A 26,838-nucleotide genomic window follows, 5' to 3' on the forward strand; every position below is an offset into this window, starting at 1 on the left:
TATATATTATCTCTCTCAGATCGATTTGCCGTTCGGTGCAGGTGGCTAAATGAAAGAAATGGGTTTGATCACTGGCACGTCGTGATACGTTGGCAGATTATCGGCTTGACTGAAACGCCGCATTGGAATACACAGACAGAGTGCGTCTACATACAGTAAAGAGCATTGCGTGAACTAACTCGAACACGTTTGTTGACAGCACCCCGCCAATCCCAGACGAACAGCACATCATGAATTGCTCTTGTCCGCTGTCGTAGTAACATGGTCGTCGTGGCACCATCCGCCGACAATGTAACGCGGCTTGTTATGTTTATACAGTGCCAAAATTCAACTGTGGTTTATTACTACTATAATACTTGATTGGCTATTTTGTGCAGATACTATTGTAACTGGTTGGCGCTAAGGGCTGCAGATTTCTTTTGACAGAATCGATTACGCAAGTAGCGTACACGAGGAGTTCGCTTGACTGCCATGTAACTAGGAACAGTGCGTTCTTTTGGTGACGGTAACAACGATATAAGTAGTAACGATGGTGGTAAATCATTCAACATAACGGTGCGGCTACAACAGCCAGGCAGTATGGGGTTCCGGTAACCGATTATGCCTGTGCTAGCGATAATTACGCTGGCGCGATGTACCTGCTAACCTATCGCGACTAGTAAGGTTTTTGCTAGACTTTTATTATGTTTATTAATACAATAATAATAGCAGGAGATTACATGCAAAGTTTCACAGGACAAGATACAACGCGACTAGAAAGATAGATGCATGACTCAGTAGAGGATTGACACCCCATATAATTGGATAGATTACAATCACACAAGACGAATACAGCGTACGCAGTGACGAAAGGTAGCAGGAACGACAATTGCTAGCGTATACGTTCTCCATATGCAGTAGAAGAAAACAACATATACTTTTCCAGTTGTCACTGCTGCTAATGCTATCAGTAACGAACGATGCTTTTAGGTTATCCCAGCAGGAGGACATTGAAATTGGGCGACAAGGTAGCGAACAGTCAACCCGCCCAGGCCGCCTGTCGTTAACGTAGGTAGGCACGAAAAGTTCTAAATCGTCAAAATCGCCTGGCTGCCCCCTGGCCGGAACATTTAGGGATTGTTGCTACAGCAACGGCAGCGACAGCCAGCAGTCCCGACTGGGTGAGAAGAAAAAGCAAGTTTAGCCCATGGAACAAGAGTCGCTGCGTTTCCAGCACTACCCATTCACTGCTGATGACGATGCTAGTACGAGTGCCTTGCGGTTCGATCAATGATCCCGTTTTTTTATTTCTAACTCCATCACCGCCACTTTCGTTTCCTGGGCGGCGATGTTGACAACGAAGACGGCAGGGGTTTACCTACTCCGCCTGCTTTGCCTTCGAGACAATAACTGTAACGCACCAGTGACGCCCGTCATGCTGTTCCTATACCCTCAATGAAGTTTGTAAGAACTTCTTCTGCCGTTATGACGAATACCGGTAGGCTACGTAGAAACGGGGCAGCATTTGATGTTGGCGTTCGACGCGGCGCTGATTTTCAGTGAAACAGCTACAGACAGCAGTGGTTTGGGCATAGTCTAGAGGAATATGGCCAAAATATATAAATAAAAGATACAGCTGATGGAGAAAACATGAAAGCCAGTGAATGAAAATGAACGAAATTACGGTGTACAGTTTATTCTTGAAATTAGATGTCTAGTTAGTTGTACAGTAGACTTTTTACGCTGGATATGGGTCGCGGACAGGGTACACTAAAAAGAAAACTGGAATAGTTATTGATACATTTTATAATGACTGACTAGTATTTCCGGCCATCCACTAAACAGATAGTATTGAATATTCATGTATAATCTTGAGTAAAAGCCGCGCTGCCTTAGCATAGTCTCCCAAAATGCAGCACATATTAATACTACTCAAATACCATATCAATACTATTACATATTACAGAATAGCCGTATACACATTACACGACCGCTCTGCTGATAATCAAAGTTAATTATCAATACAATCTACTTTAAGCAAACGTTGGAAGGAACGTGTCAAGGGTAAGTTTCATCTTGTTACAAAGTTTCAACATATGATGCCAACAAAAGCTTTACGAGTGTTCTTCAACTATCCACTATTGTAGTGGTATGATATTCGCATATGCTTACATCTGCGTCATTTGTTGACAGCGTCAGGTGAGCACAATGACTACTGAGTTGTCACCTGCCGTCAATAAAGCTTTCAGCAACACGATTTCCGACATATTACAGAAGATCAAGCGTTGAAGGAAACATTACACATGAACGTGCAGATATATCGCCAATCACCATTTATTGCAAAAAAGGAGGTCAGAGCCACTCTGCTGTGATCATTTTTAAGGACAAAGATCCAACGAGTTCCAGGGCGGCTTATTAACTAATGATTGTAGCGACAGTCCTGAGAGACAGGATATAGGCTGGGTCAAGTGTCACCATCGACAAGCCGGAAGAATGGCATAGCAGTGATAAGGTATCTTGAGATTTTCGCTAAGGCGTTCTTAAGTATGTATCCTGAAGCTACACTGATACAGTTACGCTGGTACGTATTTGCGAACCTTTGGTAGCGAACAGTTCGGTGGCTTTGCTCATCATCACGTATACATCACATTACGAAAACTGAGATAAGCTTGTCAGCATTTGGTCCGGCGACGATTAATCGACACGCTCCGCGTTGCTGGCTCGTGCATAGAATGAACGAAATCCACGAAAACGATTTTGATGAATTCTTTGTTCTATAAATCATATTTGCACATGGCCGGCCGCCAGCGTAACTTAATAATGCCAGACAGTTTGGGAGCTTATGCTTGAACCATGTACAGCACATAAATAGTTGGCGAAACGAAATAGTTTGAATCGACGTCGCGTTGTGACGCCCAGCAGCTCATCATCGTCGTCGTTGCCCTCGTCTGCTACGCTTCTCCTGCCCCCATCTGAACATTACATGAACATCGAAGTTTTACACTTAAGTAGTGCTTGCATTTTTTTCCTTACTGATTTACTATCATCATGCGAACGAACGTACGTCGCAAATATCTGCATAATGAAGATCCTCGCGCTTCTATATATGTATACAATGCATACACATATCGTAGAAAGTAATCAGCGCTCTGTTTTGATGGGCCTTGTCTTCTTGGCTTTGGACATTACCCTAATCATAATAGCAACCATTATCTTTCTACGATCATTAGACGGGCACTGTGTTCCAGGGTGGCACAGTACGAATTAAAATACCCACGCAACAAATGATAGTTATTATCTAGCAAATGACTATACCGTGGGTCTACTGTTATATGTCGTTACCAGCACCAAAAGCAGCGGTAACGGCTGCAGTCAGAAAGCAAAAATAGACTGAAATACATGAAAGCGGACGGTCGGACGGGTGGACACTTAAATGAAAAATAAGGCTTATGATGAAGATAACATTGAATGTACAGCATAAACATACAGTAAAGGAGTAACAAAATGAACAAAAAAAAAAAGAGTGAAAAGATAATTTTCGAAAGAAATATTATCTTCTTGTAACACGTACCCACGCAGCATTCAATGCGTAATAGTAATCGTCTACTTGTGAGATATATGCAGACACTTGACAGATACCGACGGAGATCGTTTGTTGACAGTCAAAACCTGCCGAATTTGCGGCAGGTTTTCCGTGTTTTTTCCTGTGTTTGCGTAATCGGTTACAGCATGACACGATGATGGGTACAGAACGTAGACAATAATTACTGAACGTAAACAGACTTCTCGTTCTCACTTCTTGTTTGAATCTCTTTTTTTTTCATTAAATCGTTTTACTGCTGCCGTTAACTTTATGAGTATCTATACTTATGTATGTGGCATGCGATCACTGTTTGGCACGTTTACTTAAAATATATCAACAAGCAGCAGCTCACAACGATCCAATCGCAGAAAACGACAGCAAGGAAAACCGATAGTAACTTTCGACTCTGGGAAAACGACGTAGTCCTGCCATCGTAATAGCAATAGTTCTTGTGGGAAGGCTTCTATAAAGACGTCAGTTTTTCGTCTACCGCCCGTACCTATCGTAACGTGGGTATAAAAGTGCGACAAATCGGTCTGATCAATCAACGTGTTCTAGTAATTAACCGTCTGCTGGCTACCATTTACAAATGAAGTTATGCTGAGGCTAGTGAAAAAAGCGTTAAACGCAATTTCAGCATTAAGCTCACCCGCCAGTACATGACCTACGAAACAAGCCTACTTGGCTTACATGTTTTTCTTTTGTGACGTCGATCCTGGACCTATTATATTCTTCAAGCCAATGTGGCCAATCCAATAAGATTCTCTTTATCGTAGGTAATTTATCGCTTTATCGTTTCATTGGGACCTTGAGTTGTTTTGGCATCAATAATAAATAGATGCTACTACAGAAGGTTTCAGAGCAAAGCACGATATTTGCTCATTTGTATAGTTTGAATCAATTAAATAAAATAGAAAAGAAAAATATTCTTTTTTCGATTATTCTTATTGCTGAACATGTTATAAATAAAAGAAAAAAAAAAGAAGGATTTACCATTGTTTCTAGGATCCCGTTGTATCTATGAACAGTTATCAACCGGTCAGTTGGTCTCAGTTCACAGAAACGTTCGAATAGCTTACATTCAAACAGGTAACAGAGATGTTCTTCTGTGTGATATCCGGTGCATTGTTCCGGGGTCGCCCATTCGTCCACGATCATTGGGCTTACGACAGCTGTGTAAACGGTCTCAGTTTCTATATGTTGTCATTTATATTTGTACGGTGCGTGGCCCTGGAAACCACAAGTAATGATCGTTACATTCCATTGTGAATTTTTAGGCTATGCGTACATACAGTGATATACACATATGTAACTCTTATTTCTTCTGTCTCTGGGGGATCTAGCCCCGAACGTTGTTCTGTCGATTGATGTAGGCAGATGCTTCCCAGAATTTTTCGCCTTGTTGCGTATCGCCATATGCATTGTGCCATGGTAGCCTTATCTATGCTTGAAGGTAATATATCTACTTATCTATTGGTTCAACTGCGTGTTCGCACGCATCGTACGCATGCGTGTATATAGCAGATGAGGTCTTCTTTGCGGTGGGAGACAATGCCCATGGTATCCAAACGAGAGCCTGATCAGCAATGACATATAGCTCCTTCATATCAAAGTGTGAGTTTCTACGGTTCTTTTTTCTTCAATATAGAGGAACTTTACCCATGTTATTCGTTTACGTGTAACGACCCTTTTTCGAGTTGTTGTTGTTGTTCTAGTGAGGCTGGTAGCGACTGTTACTGTTGTTGGAGTTCAATTTTCCCATTGTTGCCACTGCCGTCGTCGTCGTTATTGCAATACACCTGAAAACCGCAATGCCTTTCCGCTTAGACCTGAGTAATAACACGGAGACGTTGAGCGTCCATATCGTACGACAGAAGTGATCGGATGAAGCAACGCGCCTGTTTATTTATCTGTGTCATTAATTATCTAATCTGTAAGCATGCTAAAAGTAAAAGTGAACCTTTGGCAAACTTCTTTATGCGCAGCCACAACTCATAGACACGATTCTATGGTACGCATTGCTTGCCACTAAGTCGATGCGTTGACACGTTCCATACAGCCATATAGGCTCTATAGGAGAAGCACGTTTCCTAAATAACAATCAATTTCTCGCTTTGCTGAATGCTCTTCCTTGTAACACGATTTTTATTTAACAAAAGTATGCGGGACCGGAAGGGACAAAGCGGATAAAAACGCAGAGAAGCAACGCATCAAAGGTCGCGGGCACAGAAAAGCATTTTCAATGAAGTCCGCTGAACTTATCACTCTGCCGTACTCAGTTCTGTAGCTGTTCCAAAACTGTATGCGTTTTTGCCAGCGTCCATGAAGCTGAGGCGCCGCCATATGCCGATTCTTATGTTAACGATGTGACGTCCTGCGCTGTAATTATTAAGGTAATCATCGGCCTCGGGCTACGATTGTCTGTGTTTCCCTATATCTGCGTGTGTGGGTATCCGTGTGAAGGTGGCCATATACCTGACGCTTTTGAGCTCTGCCTGGTTGATTCGTTGACCAGATAGAATGGTAATGATTGAACTTTGCTCCGCGAAGTAACGATTATAGCTCTTACTATTAACCTCTTTCAATAATATAACAACTCGAACGAATAGAATTAGTCTGTTACACTGGGGCATTATATCTTAATATATTTTGATGATTTCATGTTAGCGGTGCAGTTGCCATGGCAGAAACGTTGCATTGAAATATATATATATATATATATATATATATATATATATATATATACTTTTATTACGTCTACAGAAACGGAGGAATATGCAAGTCACCCGTTATTGAGGTCTTAAGACTTCTATATGCGGATGGATGACAGGAAGAATTACCTAGTGATCATTGCTGTTATAATGAGATCCCGATCGTAGTCACTGCTAGACAAACAGTGATCTGTAACCGAGAAATCGCGTGAAGAAACTGATCAGGCAGACCGCCGAAGGTGAAAGTGACGTTACTCAAAGATGTAATATTGGTTCATCCAGTTAATGCTGATCGTCATTAGTACTGGGCGCTAACATGGAAAGGTAAAGATCAACATCAAGCGATTTTTATTGGGCTAGATGTAGTTGCGTATATTATTCCGCCTCGTTTACACATGTTATACGTTGTCCAAGCCCATTGTCAATAATGTAGCCAAAAGGATACGGGTTTCTGTTTTTTTACTACTCTACCGATATGACTATTGCGTAGACAGTTCTGAAATTGAATTACTAACCACGACGGCACCGTATCTATTGGTTAATAGAATTATACGAGACTTGTTTTACCGCTAGTTACAGTAAGTGTTGTAACTGATAACGCTATTTACGCTAGTGTATGATGAATGCACAGGCGCAGAGTTGCGCATACGACTATCCAAAAAAAACAAGAGGAAAACCTAAATGTAGGTATGCTCATACGTTAACATAATTCTAATAACGAAGCTCCTTTCTGTCGTCAGCACATTTTTATGAAGATTTATAGAAATCTGCCCTTTCGCAATGTTCATCGTGCTCCAGGTAATGTTGTCAACGTTGGGGCCGCCGGCTTTGGCCCCGGTCTACGATATCCGGTCCTTTCACGGAATCTAACTATTCTTGCGCTATGAGAATACAGCAGCAGCAACAACAGTTGGAGTTAACTAGAGCGGAACGCCTAGCTAAATTTTGTACCTTACTAGTCATTTTTACGAACAGACTACTACTATTCAATTAGATCATATATATATATATGCTTTTATTAGAAGAATTTGGTCATCGTTATGCAATATACTGATACGCTTGGATATAAACGTCGTTCTACATTATCTGTGTGTATGCGATCGTTGATCCAGCGCTAGCAATATCAATGAGAGCAATATTTAAATCACCACGCTGCTGCGAGTTATTGACATTAGAAAACTGAACTAGCAGAGATATTATTCGCGAAGCGGATAAAAAAGCCCGATAGCCAACCAGCTGGCCAGTGCCTACACGCCAGGACCTATTAGCTGCGATCCTGAAATGTCGGGTCTTAACTATGCAAAATATGACCGTTCAGTAGCAGTAGCACCAAGGGTTCATGATGGGGCAAGGCAATACTGGACTAGTTACTTCGGCAACGTAAAGCCTTTAAGGGCGGCGGCGGCGACAATAGTGACGTCAACAACAACACCAATGATTTTAACTGACGATGGCAACACGTATAGGGAGTACCACGCGCCCTTTGCGGAGGGGTGCGAAATCGGAGCGTAGATAGCACAACGTGGCGTCTCAGTGGCGTCCGCCGTCGACCTTTTAGCATAAGAATATCGTCTGATCTGCAAACTTCTACGCGTACGCGCTTCCCGTATACAGTATTGACGGCTAATTCAAGGAGCATGTTCGGCAGATATAGCGTTTTCCCTTTTCCCCTGTATGTGTAAAGGTGAGCGCGAACGCGATGATTCTTCGCGGTACTATGACAGAATGGATTCGATTCGGCGACGCCAGGCAATGATGATGCGGATGAATGAAGAAGCTCGGGAACTATATCTATCTTCACTGCATCGTCGCAATGAGTAGTACTTAATTCGCATACTAGCTGTAGGCTGGAGTCAATTAGTTGGTGGTGGCCTTATCTGATCGTTTTCAGATAAGTGCATAGCGGGGAATCCTGTATCGTCCTCGTGACCGTATATGGAGATTAACATATTTTTGCCGAACAGTTACTATCATCATACCTTTGTATGGGTAGAAATACTTCCCCTGTCTCCGTAATCGCTTAGTAAGTAACGTGTTCGCTTGCTAAACTTATGGCGTAAATACACTTCATTTCGTGCTGGGCACGAGCCGTCTGAAGTAATGCTTGACGGCAATGCTCGACGTAAAACTCGAAACTGTATTTGCTTGCAAAAAGATACCATTAAAAATAATTAAAAAAAAATCGCCGTACAGCCAAAAATATCGGTAAAAAAGCTGCAGCAGAACTCTAAATATTAAATAAATCTGCGAAAATCATCAAGGAGCATCCGTGAAGCGTGTTCATAATTTAGTTTTCATTCGTCCATTTTTCTTCTTTGGTTGGCTGTCTGTGAGGAGAAACGACATGGTTTCTTCGCATATAACAAGTGAAACGTTCTACCTTGCCCATCTCTGCTACTTTTTATGACCCCTTTGTATTTTTTGTTGGTTTCGCTTAATTTGTAAGAGTTTGTCGTTAGTATGTAAACATTAAACTTTGATATATTCATGCTGAGTGCAACAAAACTGAAGCCATGGCTGCGCCTATCCGAAAATCTATTTCGATCAAAAACGATACTTCAGTTACTCTTAATTTCGTTTCGAGTTTTACATCCAGCATCGCCGTTGGCCATTCCATAAAAGAGACGGCTGGTTTTCAACACGAATCGACCCATGCGTCTCTGTCCGAGTTCGAATCTAGGTTAATCATAACGTGTCCCTAAGATTTGCAATACCAAAACAAAAGACAGTTAGTATAGGATTCAGGAGAACCTTCGTTTTGAGTGTTCGCACTTTTCAGCTATATCTTTCCGCCTCACGTTTACCACTTCACAGACATCTGTGTGTGAGCCTGTGCGCACGTATATGTTTAGCTTATGTTATACATGGACTGGCAAAAGAGAGGCGTGTGACAGGAGGTTCGCTACGCTGATGAGCAATTCCTCGACTGCGCCTGCTACCGTTATACATCCATTGTAGCTATTACGGTCCAAAGACATTTACATACCTCTGCACAATTGAGCCCGTGTAGCTCTGTAGGGTCGCATAGTTTGCTTATATATTCTGTCATTTGCATCTTGTCCTTTGCGGCGGGACAGCGAGGAAGAGTGCCGGCATCCGAAACTGTCTACTAATCACAATTTTGTTCTCGAACCCGCTACAGCTACTTATTTAACTCGGTTCATTCGGCGCTATGTGGCAGCGCGTTGAATGTATTAGACGTCGGCCAGCGACAGTCAAATCCACTTTGAGCTACATTGCTGTCACAGCAGGTTAGCGACCATGTCTGCTGCGTACGAGAATGACGCCCTGCCATGATTGACGGAGGTCACAGTGGCACTTTGCCTAACAGTGCCCGCATTGAGCTGATTTTGTCTCCGTGTCAGCGATGGAGGCTCATTATGGCTAAAGGTTCCCGACATCACATAAACGCTACTGTAGCAGCGCGCTTCCTACAGTGTCGTGTCGTGTTGTGCTATGCTTGGTAAAGGTCAGATGAACGCACTTTTTGGCATAGCATAGTTCTCGGTGTTTTCAACTTACACGATAATTGCCGCTTTCAAAATCGCTGAGCTGAATAATCCACTATGAATTCTTCGCTACTTCTTTCTCAAGCTTCAGGTAGCCTCAGGCTGTTCTGCTAGTGCGACCTAGGCTATTCGGCCCAAACTAAAGACAGCTTCTGTCAGTCATTGTCAAAATCAGCTACAAACAAAACGATTTTAGGTTGATTGAACTTCGACACTTTTCATTTTCTGTCACATTGTTCTTTTCGCTTTTGTGATTATCGCTAGCGTATTTAAAATGTAAACAACAAATAATTTTTCCATACAACCGTACGACAGCGCGAAACAAAAATTTGTAACGGTAGTATCGTATTCGATTGGAGCAAAGCTGTCGACCTTCTCGAGCCGCTGTCGCCACGGTTGGTCCGTTATTTTTTCTTCTTCATATCAGTCTGTGTGCTGCTGCATGCGATCGCCTATGTGTACCGGACGGGTTTTCGTCGTCGCCAGCCTGTGTCTCTTGCATGGAACTGTCATTTCAGTCAGGGTTGCGCATCAGCTACTACGATCACAAAACCACCCCCCATTACCGCACTTGACACTGCTGTCTTCAACTGACAGCGGTCACACAATAGTTAAACGATCAACGAACCATTAATATATTACAATGGCATTATATATATATATATATACATGTCATGGGGAACGACAGCAATACCATCAGTCAAATGATGACTTTGCTACGATTCCCCATTCATCCCATCGATTCGATGTATTTTTTAACCAATGCCATCGTAGCAACAAGAGCGCTACAACTCGTACTATCGCTATCATTTCTACTATACGACTTCGGTGTAGTTCCCTATATACAAGGTTCGGCATCTAAATTGAGACAAACCTTGACGGACTGTTTGTCGTTACGGCATGCGTGCATCTGCTACTTTTGATACCAAACTAAAACCACTTCTTTCTAGAACTTGCTATGGCGGACGACAATATGTCGTTTTCGGAATTTGAGTTCGGATTTGGAGAGGCAAAAATCAGCTATTACACGATGTCTGCGTACTGGACGAATGGTCACCGAGAACCCCAAATCGTCAGTGCACTCTATTGGCAAATAAATATTCGGTAGTACAAGCACAACAGGGTTCAGCACGACATGACGGAAGCTCCACAATAACAAAGAAAAAAGGTGCGGATTCTAAACTTAATTGCTGTTTGCTAAGAATGCATTTTGCACTCTTGTGTCTCTTCGATGAGGCTCCTGGTGAAGGAATTTGGACGATGTCACGGACTATTTACGAAAGCCTCAGACCTACGTTGTCTGTTATAAAAGTTAGAGAAATTCCCTTTGAGGACAATAAAATTAAGTGATTTGACCGGTGTTGTTTGCTAATCAGGTATCGAAAGAATACAGCAGTAAGTCGTATGAAATTTTCTGACGAGAACACTTTTACCCTCGATGCAACGACGAATCGCTGATATTTTATCGCTAGCTTGTTCGCAATGCACCTATTTTGAGTAGAAAAGGACTTCTGACCAAATCGATGTTCTAATTACGAGGTCAAGTAAAGCAGACGTTATGCCGCTATGCTTCCAGAAATACGACCGCATCACTAAACAAATTTATCTGTATGCTTTACTAATTATTGTGCAATTGTGTATAACTTGATTAGCTTAAAGAAGACCATGCGCGCTCCAGCGAGATGATGCGGCGACTCATACAAGACGATTAGTAGTACATGGCGCGCTGACTGAGAATATAGACATTTTCTGAGATGAGCACATATGGCCACCGAATAGCGCTGATTTACTATGTATGAAGGTTGGATTACTATGCATGAAGCGTTATTAGGCAAAAGTTCTTGAAGTTCCGACGCAACGACGTCGATACGCTTACTCACGCTATCGAGAAGGCATCAGCAGGGCTATGGCGGGAACATTTGAATTCAAGCTGTAGTCGCGGTGAATGATGGTATTATTAGACAAACATGAGCGTCAGGAATGACGGTTCGAGTACATGTAAAGGATTTCGTGGAAGTGTCGTGCTTTATTTGCCCTCATGTATAGAACATGGCCAGTCGCGGTTCGAAAATAGTATAACTATTTTGTTATGAATTGGTTCAACATTGCCAAGAATAGTGCTAGTCAGTTGTAAAACCACTTCGAGCGGTTACTGCTGTGACCTCTCAAACATTAATACGACGACCAGTAGCAGCAGCAGCAGCAAAAACAATATCCTCCTTTGCCGCCAAGTCCGACAACCTACGACAATGACAGATTGCAGCGACACTTGCGACCGACGCCGATTGCACGACGCCAGCTGTGTATTAATAGTGGAGTTATTGCAGCTGCTCGTGCTGTTGTTACTGTATTTTGATGTGTCAAAAAAGAGAATTAAGATAGAAAAAAAAAGGAGGAGGAAGAAACGCAAAGCGGCCATTACGCTAACCAACGAATCAGCACCAAATTGCGTTCTTATCGTTGTCGTCGACGCCGTATCTTCTTCATTAAAAAAAAATCAATGCTTCAAGGCACTCCAGCCACAAGGTGTCTACACGGAGCAGACAGCAGCAGACGAAGCTGCGCCGCTGACGGCTGTAGCAGCGGTGACAAAACCTTTTGTGACGGTGGTGGCGCCAGTAAAATTTGTGATTATTTGTTCGCGTTTGGCGATGTGGTGTGCCGGGTCGTAGTCAGGCGGCCGCTTTTCCCGCCCTGACATAAGATAATGGGAGATTTAGATGAAGTGTCGTTTGGAGATGTCGTTGCCGACATCTCTGTCTGCTACAGTTGTCTATCTTTTTTTTGTGGCGGCGGCGGCGGCGGCGACGACGACGACGACGGCGTCGCCGATTAGTGTACGATCTACTTGCGACCAAACGAGAATGTGCTCTTCGTGGTGTCATCACCGCCACGGCCGCTGTTGTTGATGCTTTTCCCGCCTGGTTATTACTACGTTTGAATGACATCGCATGTTAGCACTCTTTTTTGACAATAAACTGTCCTGCCTGCATTCTTTATATATACATGAACGTATGTGACATGTGACGATACGGGATATGTACACGGTAAAAATAAATGCGAAAGAAACACGAAAAAATGGCGTCAGCGAAACTAAAGTGATATTGAAGTCTATCGTAGTTTTACTTTGAGAGAAATCTCATAACTAACTACTCCAGGTAGCTATCATGAAAAAGAGCTTGTTGTATCGCGAATATGTCCAAGCAGTTCTAGAGCAGAAATAATGATCCAAAAGTACGCACTAAATGGTCTCGGAGAGTATTGAAAGTTGGTTAACTAAATATTGTTAAAATTTAGCCAGTCATATATAGCTCTAGCACATTTAAGCTATTGCATTGAAGTGAAGCCTTCCATTCGGTAAGTCCCTCCCTCAGAAGAAGTTTTTTCTATTAGTAATAGTCGACTCGGCCATACCTTTGACTATGTGCTGTCTTTATTGCCGAAAGGCTGTAATCATATTCTTGAACAATATGCAAATATGATCCCAGCGATCGATCAGTCAACCATAAGCCTTAACGGCCGTTCATTTCTGTTATACTAATAAGGTCGATCTAATCGCTATAGAGAAACGAGCATTTGTGTGGTGAACATTTTCATATTGTTTCAATATTATCGGTCACCAAACAAGTAAATCGATCTGAAATAGCTCTGGCTTCAGCAATTGGAGTGCCTCTTGCGTTGGACTACAGACAGAGCAGGCAAAACTACACACCCCTTAAAACGATGACCAATCACTTTCGCTGACACCCCAAGCGTATTAGTGGCTTACATGTAATAACGCGATCTCTGGTATTCTGATTCGTATTTCTAGAACAGCGACTGGATCAAAATCGGAAGGAAAAAGATCAGGCGTAGCGTCGGACCGCACGTCGGAAAGCGAGTGCTTGCGAAAATGCTTATGGTAGAATGTAATTTTGACCAAGTGTAAATATTTGGTTGTTGTTTTGTCTGTGCTACATGTTTAGACCAATTTTGTACCTTGTAGTAGTGCGGTACTTGACTTTTATCTGTAGCCGTTAGCGAGGAGCCAAAACGCTGAACCTGCCTGTTTGATTTTGCAGTCAACGGCTTGCGGTTCTACTATACTTTCTGTTAACTCATTTGAATTTCGCATGCTAAGAGAAATCAACAGGGTGGGTCTACCGTCACTCGTATTTTCTCTGTTTCTTCCATACTTTGATATTATCTAGACTTTATCATGGACAACATCTGTCAACAGCTAAAGGAGGCAGCGCGAAACGCCCCTTGGTTATGAATTTCTCCTTTCTCTCTCTTTCGCTATATATATATATATATATATATATATATATATATATATATATATATATATATATAGAACATTAACCGCGTTGGTTTGAGCTTGGATGGTGGTTGTCGAGATTAAAAATAAATATCTCTAGTAAATAAATAAAGATCTCTATTTGGATATAGTGATGAACGAAGATCGATGAGCAGCATAAGTTGCCTTTACTACGTCAGCTCCCGCTCTGTTTTTGTTGTTGTTGTTGTTGTTGTTGTCGCCATTGCTATGGTTGTCGTCGTGCAAATATTTTCCTTTATATTACGTTACATTATGCTAATAAGTTCTGTTAAATAATCTTAAGATCTCAACTTGTGCTTGTCTATATGTAGCAACCATACTATTAGATTCGCAAAACCTGAGGAAAGACGTAAGAATGGAGTTGATCAGCTAAGGCGTTCCATAATGCACGCAATAGCAACTTGTTGGGCTTTCCGTTCTAGTCTTTGAAGCGTTGCGTTCTACTAGAATTCTGTTGAACGTAGTATTCTCTGACCAACGGGCTAAATGTTCACTAATCTGACAAGACCATGCCGCTCTTATTCTGCTACCTAGTATCAGCTAATCTCGATTTGGCGAAAGTTTGTCTGTAAACTTATGACGAACTGCTTTTTTTTTTTGGCTATGATAATGCAAAAAACTGAAGCTAGGAATTACTAACCGCGTTAAGGAATCAGACAAGTGCGTTAATAGCGTATTTAAACGGATTAGTTACTCTAGTCTAGTCACGGTAATAATAACCGCCGTTGATTTTGGCGTATATATATATATATATATATCAATTTTTCATCTTTCTCAGAACGTTTTGGTTTCCATATCTGCTTCAATGCGCGTATGTTGTGGTGCATTGCTAACCCGGGAAGCTTCTTTGGTTGTCATTTTGTCGTTATTTTGTGGTATTTCATGCAAAAATCCGGTTTTCTGCCAATGGCTTTTTTATGGCACAAACCATAAAGGATGAAACTGTTCTTCCAGGGCAATATTTTCCAGCACTGGTGCGCGGATCTGCGTCACAACAATCGCCGACTGGTTCTCATATTTTATTTACGCACTGGAACAAGAGCATATTATTGTTACTTCTGTGTGTTTTATTATTATATTCGGCGTACCATGCGCTGGCAACGATGGCTGCCGTTATCAGTGAACCGGCCTATAACTTACTATATGGGCCCAGAATCCAAATACACCCCGAACACTGAATAACAATGACATTCCTTTTGCGTTTCTTTTCTTACTTGTCTATTTACCTATCTGATATGCTAAATAGCCGTCATGATAAAAAAGCTATTATTGCATATAAGCCATCTGAAGATAACAGAATGCTGTTGAATTGATTAACTTTTGCGCGGCCACACTGGCGACGACAATAGCAACGATAAAGGTAATACTACATCTTCCATTTAAGCACAGTACCGGTAGTTATTCGTATACAACAGAGGCAATCATACCCTATTTACATGATGGTGCGCATAACGGTTGCTTTTGACCAGCCTTTGTTGGTGTGAATGAATCCAATACCTGCACACGTATGTACATCCTGCCGTAATAGCTGCGAGTGGCGAGCGACCTGCTGCTGCTGCTGCTGCTGCTGTTGCTGTTGCTGCTGCTGCTGCTGTTGCTGCTGCTGCTGCTGCTGCTGCTGCTGTTGCTGCTGCTGCTGCTGCTGCTGCTGCTGTTGCTGTTGCTGCTGCTGCTGTTGCTGCTGCTGCTGCTGCTGCTGCTGTTGCTGTTGCTGCTGCTGTTGCTGCTGCTGCTGCTATCGTGAACCAGTTACTACTGCCTCACGCTCTAAATTTTTTGTTGTGCTGCGACAAGAAAACAGAAAAGTAAAAAAACGGTAAAAAAAAACGAGCATGCTGGGCATCGACGCAAAAATCTGAAAAAAGGATCAACCAACCAATAGAGCGTCTCGCAATATCTCTCGGTCTCTCTCTATTTTTCCTTTTATTGTACGTTTATGATGTTCTGCATTCGATGCTGCTGTTACGCCGGTGCAATTCATCGGCTTTGTCGGTTACCTAGCACAGATCATTAGCGGGACTGAATTTGACGTCACTTCTTTTTGATGATTCCCTTTGAGCGGTTCTATTAGCGCTGGCTCAGCTTAGTTAAAAACGAATACGGTTCCCATTAGAGACTTCGCCCGACCTACCGCGCATCTTTCCCTCAAAAGTATCCAGCTCAGCTTCCCGTTCGTCTTCGAGAAAATGTTCGATATGCTTCGTTTTGTCAGTCTATCAAGTTCTTTCTTGTCGAGCTGTGATACTTGTGCTGGCTGCACTCGGGGTTTTAGGTAGTTCGTGGTCGATATCGTCCACAACGAAGCCGGCGAGCCAGCCAGAAGTGATGCCGGCACGCAACTACGACGCTAGTATCCTGTGCATGCTCGGCTGCTACAGTCCAAGTGTTTGTATCATCATTTGGCGCATTTTTGACGGAGGAACTACTTTGGCGCCACAATCGTTATTGCTACTGTTGCAGCTGGCGACGATGGTACAGGTGGACTCATTTCATTCTTGCCTACTGCTAAACTACAGTACGCTGTACGCACGCACACGCAAAGACCTATGCGTATGCGGTCGTCGTGCATGAATACACGCGTACTCTTCTCAACGTCAAAAAAACGATTGGTCCGAGTGTTAATAATGATTATCGCGTTTGGTGACCGTTTGCTTGGTCACAACAGGGGGACTAGTAATCGATAAACAACTTCCAGCAGTGCAGCGCACAGAGACGTTTGGCTTATGCTGCTGCTATCAGTCGGAAGATCAGACAATAGAATTAGACAGATGAGTCTGCGCTGATAACAAGAGCAGCGGTAGCGACGGTAGAAATCAGCGGCGACAAGAACGTCAGCTGCAAAAACGGCAAAAGCAACCCACAATGAATAATGGAAAAAGAAAAAAGTTAATACCATAGGAGGAGCACGGAAAAATGAGGTGATAATGAAGTTACTCAACGCTAAAGGAAGAGCATAAGTAAATAATCGCCAGGTTAATTCTGCCAGTAATTAAACATTGTGCCAACGTCGAGTGCTGAAACGGAGTCTTGCCTGTTGTGCGCATATTTTTCATGATGGACAATGGAAAGAAAAAAAACCTAGCCCTAATTAACGAATTCATTAAACAGTGTTAGTGCGGACACTAACTGAATCAGCAAATGTATTGTTGCTATAGTTTGCATTGACAAACTTGCATAGAAGTTAGTCGCGGTCTGTACTGCATGCAGTTGTACATGGATATGTAAAAGAACCACTACGACTTAGCCACTATAGTTACTAAACTGTAAAGTACGTAGCGAAGCCGTAAAGTATACACGACGATGGGTTGTTCACAGTAGGAACGCAAATAGTTTGATTGGCCACTGCTTGCACTGTCTTAACCATGCCTTCTGCCCTGCTGTTGCTGCTGATGTTGCTTCTGCTGCATATCTTCAAGAAAACAATTCTTTTACGACAGAAGAACGAGGCATAGCTACCCACCGACCCGTCGGTGGTTCCTCTTGTCATGACGAAAAAAGAAGAGCCACGATGAATATTGAAATATTCCTTTTCTATAGCGCCTGAACACGTTCAATGGCAGCAGCGCCGCTCGCCTGTGTCGTCTGCCTTGTTTTGGCGGCCTGGTCCGGCGCTTGATACTTTTTGTACAGATGGTCCTTCGTCACTGTCGTTTTCTTGTTTTCCCGACATTTTGGTCGTAAAGAAGGCAGCTCTATGGGGGGTTAGGGGAAGAAGGGGTGAATGGTGAACTGGTGCGGGCATAACGGTGAAGAGAGTGGATGCAGGGTCGAGTTTTCAGCAGAGCGAAAACTGGCGTGGCTTTGGTCACGCTCTACATGACGCTGAACTGCAACAAGCTCAAGTCGATGGCATAAAGGCGGAATAAGGGAGAAAGACCGGCGCGTCTGTCAGCAAAAACGTCGGCAGCAGCAACTGAAACGGTAGCTCGAAAGGCACCAAGATGACCGCCGACGTTCGATTGATTCCGTCTGTTCGTTCAACGAAAAAGGAAATCAAAAGCAAGCAGCAACGTCGCAACTGCCGCCGGGATGACGATGGCCGCGGTGGCAGTGCTAGCTACGTTCGAACATCTCTGTTCGCATTTACTACCACCAGCACCATGACCACGACGGCAACGGCGTCGTCCACGTCGGCTACTACAACTGCCACAATTACTACTTTTGCTATTGGGGTTGCTCGAAGAATAAATTCGTTGTTTTAGCGCTTGCTGGTTTGCTCAATACAGGGCACGTTTATTTCGCTGCTGCGGTCGCTATTGCTGCTATTATGACATTTCTCCACTGAATAGATCAGATGCTCCGGCCCTTCTTAGTCTCCTCGAGTCGGAAAGAGGCAGGGCACGAGTCTTTAGTGGATAATTGCCGATGACGAAGAAACACTTGACTTACCTATTACAACCGCCATTGCTACTACTGATACTACTACCAGGATTGACTAGTGCTACCACCAATTTTCGAAAAATAGAAAATCCTCTTTATTATGTATACATGCCTTTTCCCCATAATTTTATTAGTACCACTATGACGACTTCATTGATAGAAGAACAAAGCTTCGTGACGTGTGTTGGTTAGCGGCAGTGATTGAGGTCCTCAACTGTGTGCGATGTAATATAACAGGACAAGGGCTAGCTGTTGCTGAAATGGTATAATAACATAATGAAATGAGTAGCTAAACTTGTGTATTAAAAAATTCACCCCTAAGGGTGTGTGCACTATATATGTATATATATATATATATGTAGCAGCATCCGCCGTTCGCTTCCGTGGCGTATGATATTATTATTGTTATAATAAGAATTATTATTACCACTATTATTCTACTGAAAGCTATAGATCAGCTTGAAGGTTGCCAGTGTGCGTTACAGCAAGTATCAGGACGAGAATAGAACACAATACCTCTATGACGGTAGGGGGTCCTCTGCTAAGGTCCAGCACGTCGTCGACTGACCATCAGCTTTCGAGCCAACGAAACTGCACTTGTCACCTGAGATCCGCCGAAGGAACAGAGCGCCAACGAGAACATTGTCGATTCGAGGTCCTGACATCGACAGGACCTGTTATACAATTAGCTTTCGATTATTGTAGGATCGTTCAACACTTTGAGTTTTGTAGACTTCATACGGTACTCTCCCAACGAAGTCAGTCAATAAATGGAAACAAATCAGACATTTTTCTTACCACAGCAGGTTTCAACTACTATAACTGGGTGCAGCTGTAGAAAAATCAAAATGTACGAGTTACGTTGGCTTCCACTACGCGGTGGAATCAGAACGAGCGCGATCTAGCGATGCCTGTTTAACTTTGACACATAGACGAGCTGTGAAAAGGCGATAGAGATACGTTTAAAAAGTAGAGAACAGATTTCTCAAGCCACATTTTCGTTTCGCTTATTTTCCTTAGGTATTGTACTTTTATATGCGAGCATGCGATCACGCACTTGTCCTAAGTACACAGAACTCGGTCTAGCGTGTGGTGTGTGTATACCATACGCTGCTTTCTACCCTTACATTATTATTGTAAAGTTACTGAACAAGGCAAAGAATAAATATCGCTCCATAGTCGGCCATATAAAAATGCTAATTAATGGCTTGGAGAAGCCAGAAAAATAAGAATTGTTCCAGTTATCATATAGCTTGCGAAATGTAAATGTACTTTTTCTTTTTTTAATCATACACATGTAGTATTTATGGATGTCGATGTGCTGAGCATCGCGCGGTAATAATTGCGCGATGAAGCACAGAAATTTCTTGCCCCTAAGCGTTTCACGCTAGTCATTTTTATATTTTGTTATTATCTTCGCGGGCAGAATTCCGTACATCCGCGAACACTTCTAAGCATTAGGTTGATCGAGTGTCGATTTTCAAAATGTTTGCGAAATCATGAATATTATTACTATTTTGTTGTCACTGATCGCGGATGGGTAGTCATTGTATGGGTAAGTAAGCTTGCTGGTTTTTTTTACGTCAATGTTAGGTCTATGTCTGGCTTCTGTTTGATTACAACTTCGGCTAGCGAAGTTGGTCGCTTCGGAGGCTTCAGCAGAGCGCGATCGAACATGAAACATTTTTTTTTTCTTTTCTATGAATTTCTGGCCGGTTTCAGCTCTGTCTTTTCTTGCGGATCGAGATTGTGATTCTGGTCGGTTTTCAAAGCGCGTTTACCCGTCTGTTTGTGGTGATATGGTATTCCATAGATACAGTCGTCGATCGATGCCGGGTTTTGGCTGTTGCTAACTTCTCAAATTTTTGTGACACCTTTCGCCAAGCTCGCGACAGCTCCCCGTTGGCGCCTGGAGCCATCACTATCATCCAGTCCCGCCATAGCTCCCCCCAAAATTCATTCGGTGCTGTTGTTGTTGTGATGCTACTTTATGTGAACGACGCTAGTCGCCGTGCGGGCAGCTCGTAGTAACAGCCGCAGCAGTAGTTTTAGCTATGAGTGGTTATAACCAGCAGGTCCTCGTTCTGCCCCCAGTCGACGTTTTGGGACCCCGCTCCTTTCGGCTTCGTCCTCCTTCGCAGTAGTCGCTTCATTGGCATTCGCTGGTGAACAGCATAATTTTTTAGTTATTTTTCTTTTTGCCACCAGCGTTTCGACTGTTGCTGCTATCATTGTTGTCTTTTAGCCTTTTTGTCTCATGGTCGATCGTAGGTAACTGCTGTTTGTAGCAATCGTTGTCGCTGATTTCCTGCCTCAATACCCCGCTCTTCATCCAGTCGCTTATCGATAGTCGCCTTCGTTGCTGATGTCGCATCAGTTATTGTTATTAGGACGGTGGCAGTTATGCTAGAATAATGGCAGGCAGCATCGTTATTATTGTTTTCATCGACGTGACGGCTTCTACGCTTTTGAGGATTTTTGGGCGGGTGCCACCAACAAAATGGTAATCCTCGAAGTGACCATCTTGGTGATAATCGTGGCTGTGGTGGTGCTAAAAAGAGCTAACATATATGTACCCTCATAAATAGGGTAAAACAACGTGCCGTATATGGGCAAGTATCAGCAACAGCAATAGCAGAAACGACGGAGACAGCAATGGCGCGAGTCACAACAATAACGAGCGCTATCTTTTCCCGTCACAACTAACCTACATATATGCGCGAGCAGCGGTATTTAAATAAACTATTATTTGCAGGAATCATTGCCAACATCAAATATTTCAAAGTCACTCGTTACATCCATAATTCTGATAGTCTGCTGGCAGACGGTGGCCAATTCGTTGTCAACAGCCAGATACACCGATGGCATCATCGTGGAGGAACAACTTAAAAACTGAATCAAAATATCAGAGAGATTTGGTTGATCGATCTGGCGGTTTTACTCGTCGTCGCGTAGCCAGCCAAATCCGTCCGAGTACGAAAAACAGAAGGAATGTTTCTTTCTGTTATCGTCGTCGTGGTTCACTCCATACTCCCACGATTTTTTTTCTAGTTGCACAATAATGGGCAGTGCGCAGTCTTTTTAAGTCGATATTCTCTGGGGACAGAACGTGCGTGCGCCAGCCCAGAGAAAATAGAACAGATAGTGGATACCGTTTACCGGGCTAAGCCAAGTTCTCTCCTCTGACTCTTCTACGTATCTGTATGTATGTATGTATGTATGTACAAACTATAATTATAAGGCATTCTGTCGGCAGCAACTACCTGAATAGAGATTATGGGATGGCCTGTGTGCGTCCAGAACACCATGAAATCTCGAACGATTCTCTCTGTTTCGATAATATTAATCATCATCCCTGAAATGACTTCTAGCGTAACACGAGTGAAATTTTTCGTGCTCGTGGTCGCATCAACAGCAAGTATGGGATGTTATGCCACATTGATAATGAAGTTCATGAAGTGATTGGAGTTCGATGAGCCACAAGGCCGTTCGCTTGCCACGTCTATATGGATTTACTTGTGTTACGTTCGAGTTACTAATACGTATCTCCTATATTTAGTAACGTTCTAAAGGACAGAAACGTATATGGCTCCGTTTGGGCTGGCTGCATTCGAGACGGGCCGCAACGATAACCACTGACGTGTAGAGCATTTATATATGCTTTACCTGAACTGTTATTGATGCCAGCCAGCCAGCCAGCCAGCCAGCCAGTGTCACGTGTTTGCTATGTATATATATATATATATATGCGGTTATGCGGCGTTACTACACGGTAATTATAAATTTGCTTTAGCAATAGCGGCGTCGAAGGTACGAAGTGAAAAGCATGACGTTTTTGCCACTTTTATAAAAGCGATGTAGTACTTCGTGCTCTTTTTTTAGTGTGAGTCCATATAAAAAACGACCCAGCGATCGGGTGCAACTTCGCCGTTAGGGTCGCTGTCAGCGTGGCGTCATGATTCGTAGCGTACTTGAGACCATGCGGCATGAACCGTAGTTGACGCTTATGTACTTCTGTTACTGCTATTAAATAAAATGCCAGTTTTATTAAGTCCGTTAAATAGCACTTGGATGATTACTGCTGTTTCGAATGAAATGGATTAAAAAATAAATGAGTTGAATTTATTTAGAATCCAAACGAAAGAGCGCACACTGCAGAAAGATGCTCGTGCACGCGCGGCGCCATCGCTCACACGATTCTGTATACCAGAATAAGAAAATCAACGCCACCTTAATGGTATCATTTACGCGTCCTACTTAAACTTGGCTTTTGTTACATTTCTGACGTTCAACTACGATAGCAACTAATTCTAATAATAATAATAATAATCCGAAGAGCATTGTCGTTTAGTAAATAGCATTCAAACATTTTCTCTACTGTCTGAACTGTTTACCCCCTGAAAGCTAAGGCCAGTGACAGAAGGCGATGTTGAATCGCAGCTGAGATCTGAAAAGGTGCAGATGTAGGGTACCTGGCGACTGTCATTGTTATGTAAGTGATGAAGCTTTCATGTAATTGCTTTGTTATCCCAGGACACTTAAGCGTCGGCGCTATCTGTCGGCTGACTGATCAGCTGGTTATCCGATGAACCGCTCCGATGGACGTTTTCTGCTAATGCTGTTTGTGCCCGTGGCGGCTGCTCAGGCGACTCCACTGTCGTGAATACAGCACAATCGGACGAGCAGAAATTGTAATGGCCAGCTCAGACCGCACGTGTTACAGCGGCGGCAGCAGCAGCAACAAAGAAAAAGAAGCAATAGTGTTATGCTATTATATGGGGGCAATATCTACAAAGGGTTACGATGGAACAAGACGAAATTTGAAAAACGAGCGAAATCGCTCTCGTAAGCTAAGCAGGTTCTGCCGTGTTCGACCGGCTGTACAATTAAGTGGGCCACCCAATATTGATGGACGTGTTAACTGAATTTGAAGAAGTGCTTCATGGAACAAAAGTGAGAATATCAAAGGAAGCCATGAGCGTTACCGTCCCAAGCCGACTCAACGAATGCTTAAATCTGATCTGCACACAAATCGATAGCAGCATTTATTTTCAACAGCTTTATCTTTGCTGCGTCGAGCTGACAAGGTAGTTGTACGGCTGAAGTAGACAGCCTGAATACAGCCAGACCGATTCCGCTAAGATGGCCAGGTTGGAAAATCGACAGTTTGAAGTGAAGGCCATGCGTGAAGGTCGGAGAAAAGACGCCGACTAACTCCTAGATTGGCATCTGTAGGAGATACTCAACGTACAGGAGAGCGAAAATAGTCAGAAAAGTGATCCATATTGATGAACCATGCAGGCTTATCATATGCAACACGTGCCATCTGTGCGCCTATGACATCGATCCATTTTAGTTTGTGTTGCAATTGTATTCAATTTGTAGTTATCTCATTTGCGGAAAACGAATGACACCATCCCGGTTTTCTTCTATAAGAAAGTTTCGACTTGTGAATCGGCCGACAGAAGGCCCACGGCAGCAACGTCTCCGTAATCGTGTATTATAAAAAGAGGTGTGAAAACTCTATAAGGGCTTCGCTTGCTCTTGCCTTTATGTAAAAAAAAACTGTGTTGGCCGAATAACCAGCTACCGCTAATACCTTACGGCAGAAGACGAATACATTACTAACCAATGTTCATATTAAACTTCTTCGAAAGTCTTCGTTCTTCCCCTAATCATCGACTGGCTTCATGACCAGACGCCTGTTTCCGTTCGCGGGTTATTGAGCTGCTATGGCGCCAGAACTGTCTGTCTGTCTGTGCGCTTATCGTTCGTTCATTTTCGTACAACAGATTACCCGGAACACGCCTTCAGACTGAATTGGGTTGCAATGACTGTTGCTATTGTCATTATCATTAATTATCCATATAATCGCTATAATGCTGTCCATCATAATGCGGCTCTTACGCTAGCAGTATTACACGACTAATTGCGGTGGTACGTTTCAGGGTTTATCTTTTCCATGCTTCTTGCGGACGTCGGCCGTGGACTTTTTCATTATTTGTATTTTGATCTTAGAGGATAAACAAAACACTTACATTTACCATTCGGTTGTTATTAGTCATTTTTATTTTTTTGCGATTTGCTTTTACTGTAATCAGTGGCTGTTACTGTATATCTAGAAATGCCCTGAGAAGGATGTCGCTCCATTAAAGTCCAAGTGGTCTCTCTGGCTTGTTTGCATGATTCATGCTTCGGTCTATATGTCATATAAGATATCTAACAGTGCATTATATTCTAAAGCAAAAAGATCGATTAGAATTCTGCAGCTTTGATTTTGCGATAGTATATATCGCCGTTACCGTGACGTATACTCATCATCTGTTGGACGCTCGCATTGTCTGGGGAGACCACAGGCGTCAGAAATGTTAGCTTGGCGTATCTCCTCTGTTGGGGCTGTTCAGGTGGTTGAAGGAATGTGTGCCATTACGCTGTAACTCACGGGGCGACGCCGAGATACAAAATTGACGTGCCACCCAAACGATGATGGGTGGATGGATGGGAGGGCTCTGGATGACGAAAGCATCTGAAGGTATTCCCATCAACAGAACGACGGACGACCGACCGACCGACCGACCGAACGGGCCTCGAACGGTAGAAGTCGAGGCAGTGTAATTAGGTAAAGAGACGCAATGGATTTCATAACATCCATCCATGCTGGCGTTTTTACCAGTTCTCTTAATGATTTATTGTCACCAGAGAGTAGGCAACACGGTAGGGGAAACATACAAAAGGCATTATTGTAGATTGGCGAAAGTGCCTTCATTGAGTACGACAGAGCACAGGCACATATCCCGGAGGAGACGAAGCAGATTAGCCAACGACGATGCTCTATAGAGTAACAGAGTACAGCGTACCTGTTCTTGTCGGCCAGTGAAATGCTTCTATAAGTCGAATACAAGTCTGCTTGCACGTCCGTGCACCACAGCTAACTGTGTAGTTGTCGTTGGGGAATATGCTTTTTACCACCAATTTATCTATTCATAGTCGGTACAACAATGTGTATGATTATTACCAGCACAGATGATTGTTGAGCTCACGATACGATCTCATGTCGTCTACTACTTCTCTAACAAGAGACCGTGAAACATTGTGGCTTGCCTGTTACGGATATGTTCGCCAATCGCACGCCTGTCGTAGAATTGTCGCAGTCATGTTGACCATTGTGGGTGTGCCAACTGTAACGTTACGCTTACGCAGATTATCACGCTCTAAACGCTGTTTTTCTATTGTTGTTGTTGTTGTTGTCATGGCCTGTTGATCTGTCGCTCGGGTGACGAAATTCTGACGCTTGTCCTTCGTGGCCGATGATCCGTAACCGCTGCCGAGAGAGCGAAGCTCGTCAAAAACCGCTCGCTTCTGTTAAGTCTTCCTTGACCGTTGTTGCACTTAATATGATCTTTAACTAGAGTTATCTTATAATTGTATTTCAGCTACAGTGGGTCTTATCTTCGAACAGCTTCATTGATGATCGCGCGTGCGCTACCGCCCGTCTGAGTCGGTTTGAGTTATCCATGTATTATCTTTTAATAAACGGTTTCCTATGTACGCGGCTTGACAGCGCTGTATGTGCTAGCATTCGGTGATTGTTGATCGAGTGCCTGCTGTCAAGCATAGCCTATCGAACATAGGCAGCACCTGACACGACACCCCACCATGCTTGCTTATTCTACGATGCCAGACGTTAACTGGCAGCAGCAGCAGCAGCAGCAGCAGCTAAGCTGATGACTTGTGTTTTCGGTGGTATTTTTCGGCGGGACGCGATCTAAGCTGGCGATCGTTGTCAGTGTGGCGCATTAAACGGACGCCTACTAAAGGATAAAGTAGTCTTAGTGATCCAGTTTGTACGGGTCGGTGTCTTGCAGCCGTATAGATGAGAGGCAACTAGTTCAGCAAATAAAAACGGAGCGCTGATAGTGGATTTTACGCAACCGTGAGAAAGTACTTTGTGTTACGCAGAAGTATATCCTTTTGTTTATTGGCGTGTAGGGATCTGTTTGTTAGATTTTCTGCTGCTTTTATCGATCAGTTAACCAAAGGCAGGCTTATTGTCATCTGTAGTTAATAACTGTTCGTTTTATTACATAACTAAATCAGTAGCACCTATACGAAAGCAAAATTAACAGCCAGCTGGCTGAAAAACTATAGATTTTTATCCGTACGCTGTCTTAAAACGATCACCATAGTCATCATTGCGCATATTAAAATGACATTTACAGTACCATCTATAGACTAAGCTGCTATGCAGCTTAAATAGCATTGGGTCATCGACAGTTGTAGGTCAGTCGATAGGAAATTAGCAAATGCTGACATATAAGGCAAACGTTACGGTAAACGCCCAGGGATGTGACGATA

General features: G+C 43.1%; 1 protein-coding gene across 7 annotated transcripts in view; it reads left to right on the forward strand.

Moving 5' to 3' along the window:
- Window positions 1–26,838, forward strand: part of LOC111245982 (uncharacterized) — an 88,112-nt gene that overhangs the window by 17,417 nt on the left and 43,857 nt on the right. The window contains exons 1-2 of one of the 7 annotated variants that reach the window (XM_086993411.1): window positions 11,821–12,735; window positions 13,594–13,690. The exons of 2 other annotated variants lie outside the window; for them this stretch is intronic. The gene's annotated coding sequence lies outside the window, so the exon portion shown is untranslated. Of the gene's footprint in view, window positions 1–6,572; window positions 6,598–11,820; window positions 12,736–13,593; window positions 13,691–26,838 lie in introns of those variants that run through there. 4 more of the 7 variants (XM_086993404.1, XM_086993408.1, XM_086993399.1 and 1 more) reach the window with 4 other exon arrangements.

The sequence above is a fragment of the Varroa destructor genome, unplaced genomic scaffold (assembly GCF_002443255.2).
Source record: "Varroa destructor unplaced genomic scaffold, Vdes_3.0 BEIS01000001.1, whole genome shotgun sequence".
Taxonomy (NCBI): Eukaryota; Metazoa; Arthropoda; class Arachnida; order Mesostigmata; family Varroidae; genus Varroa; species Varroa destructor.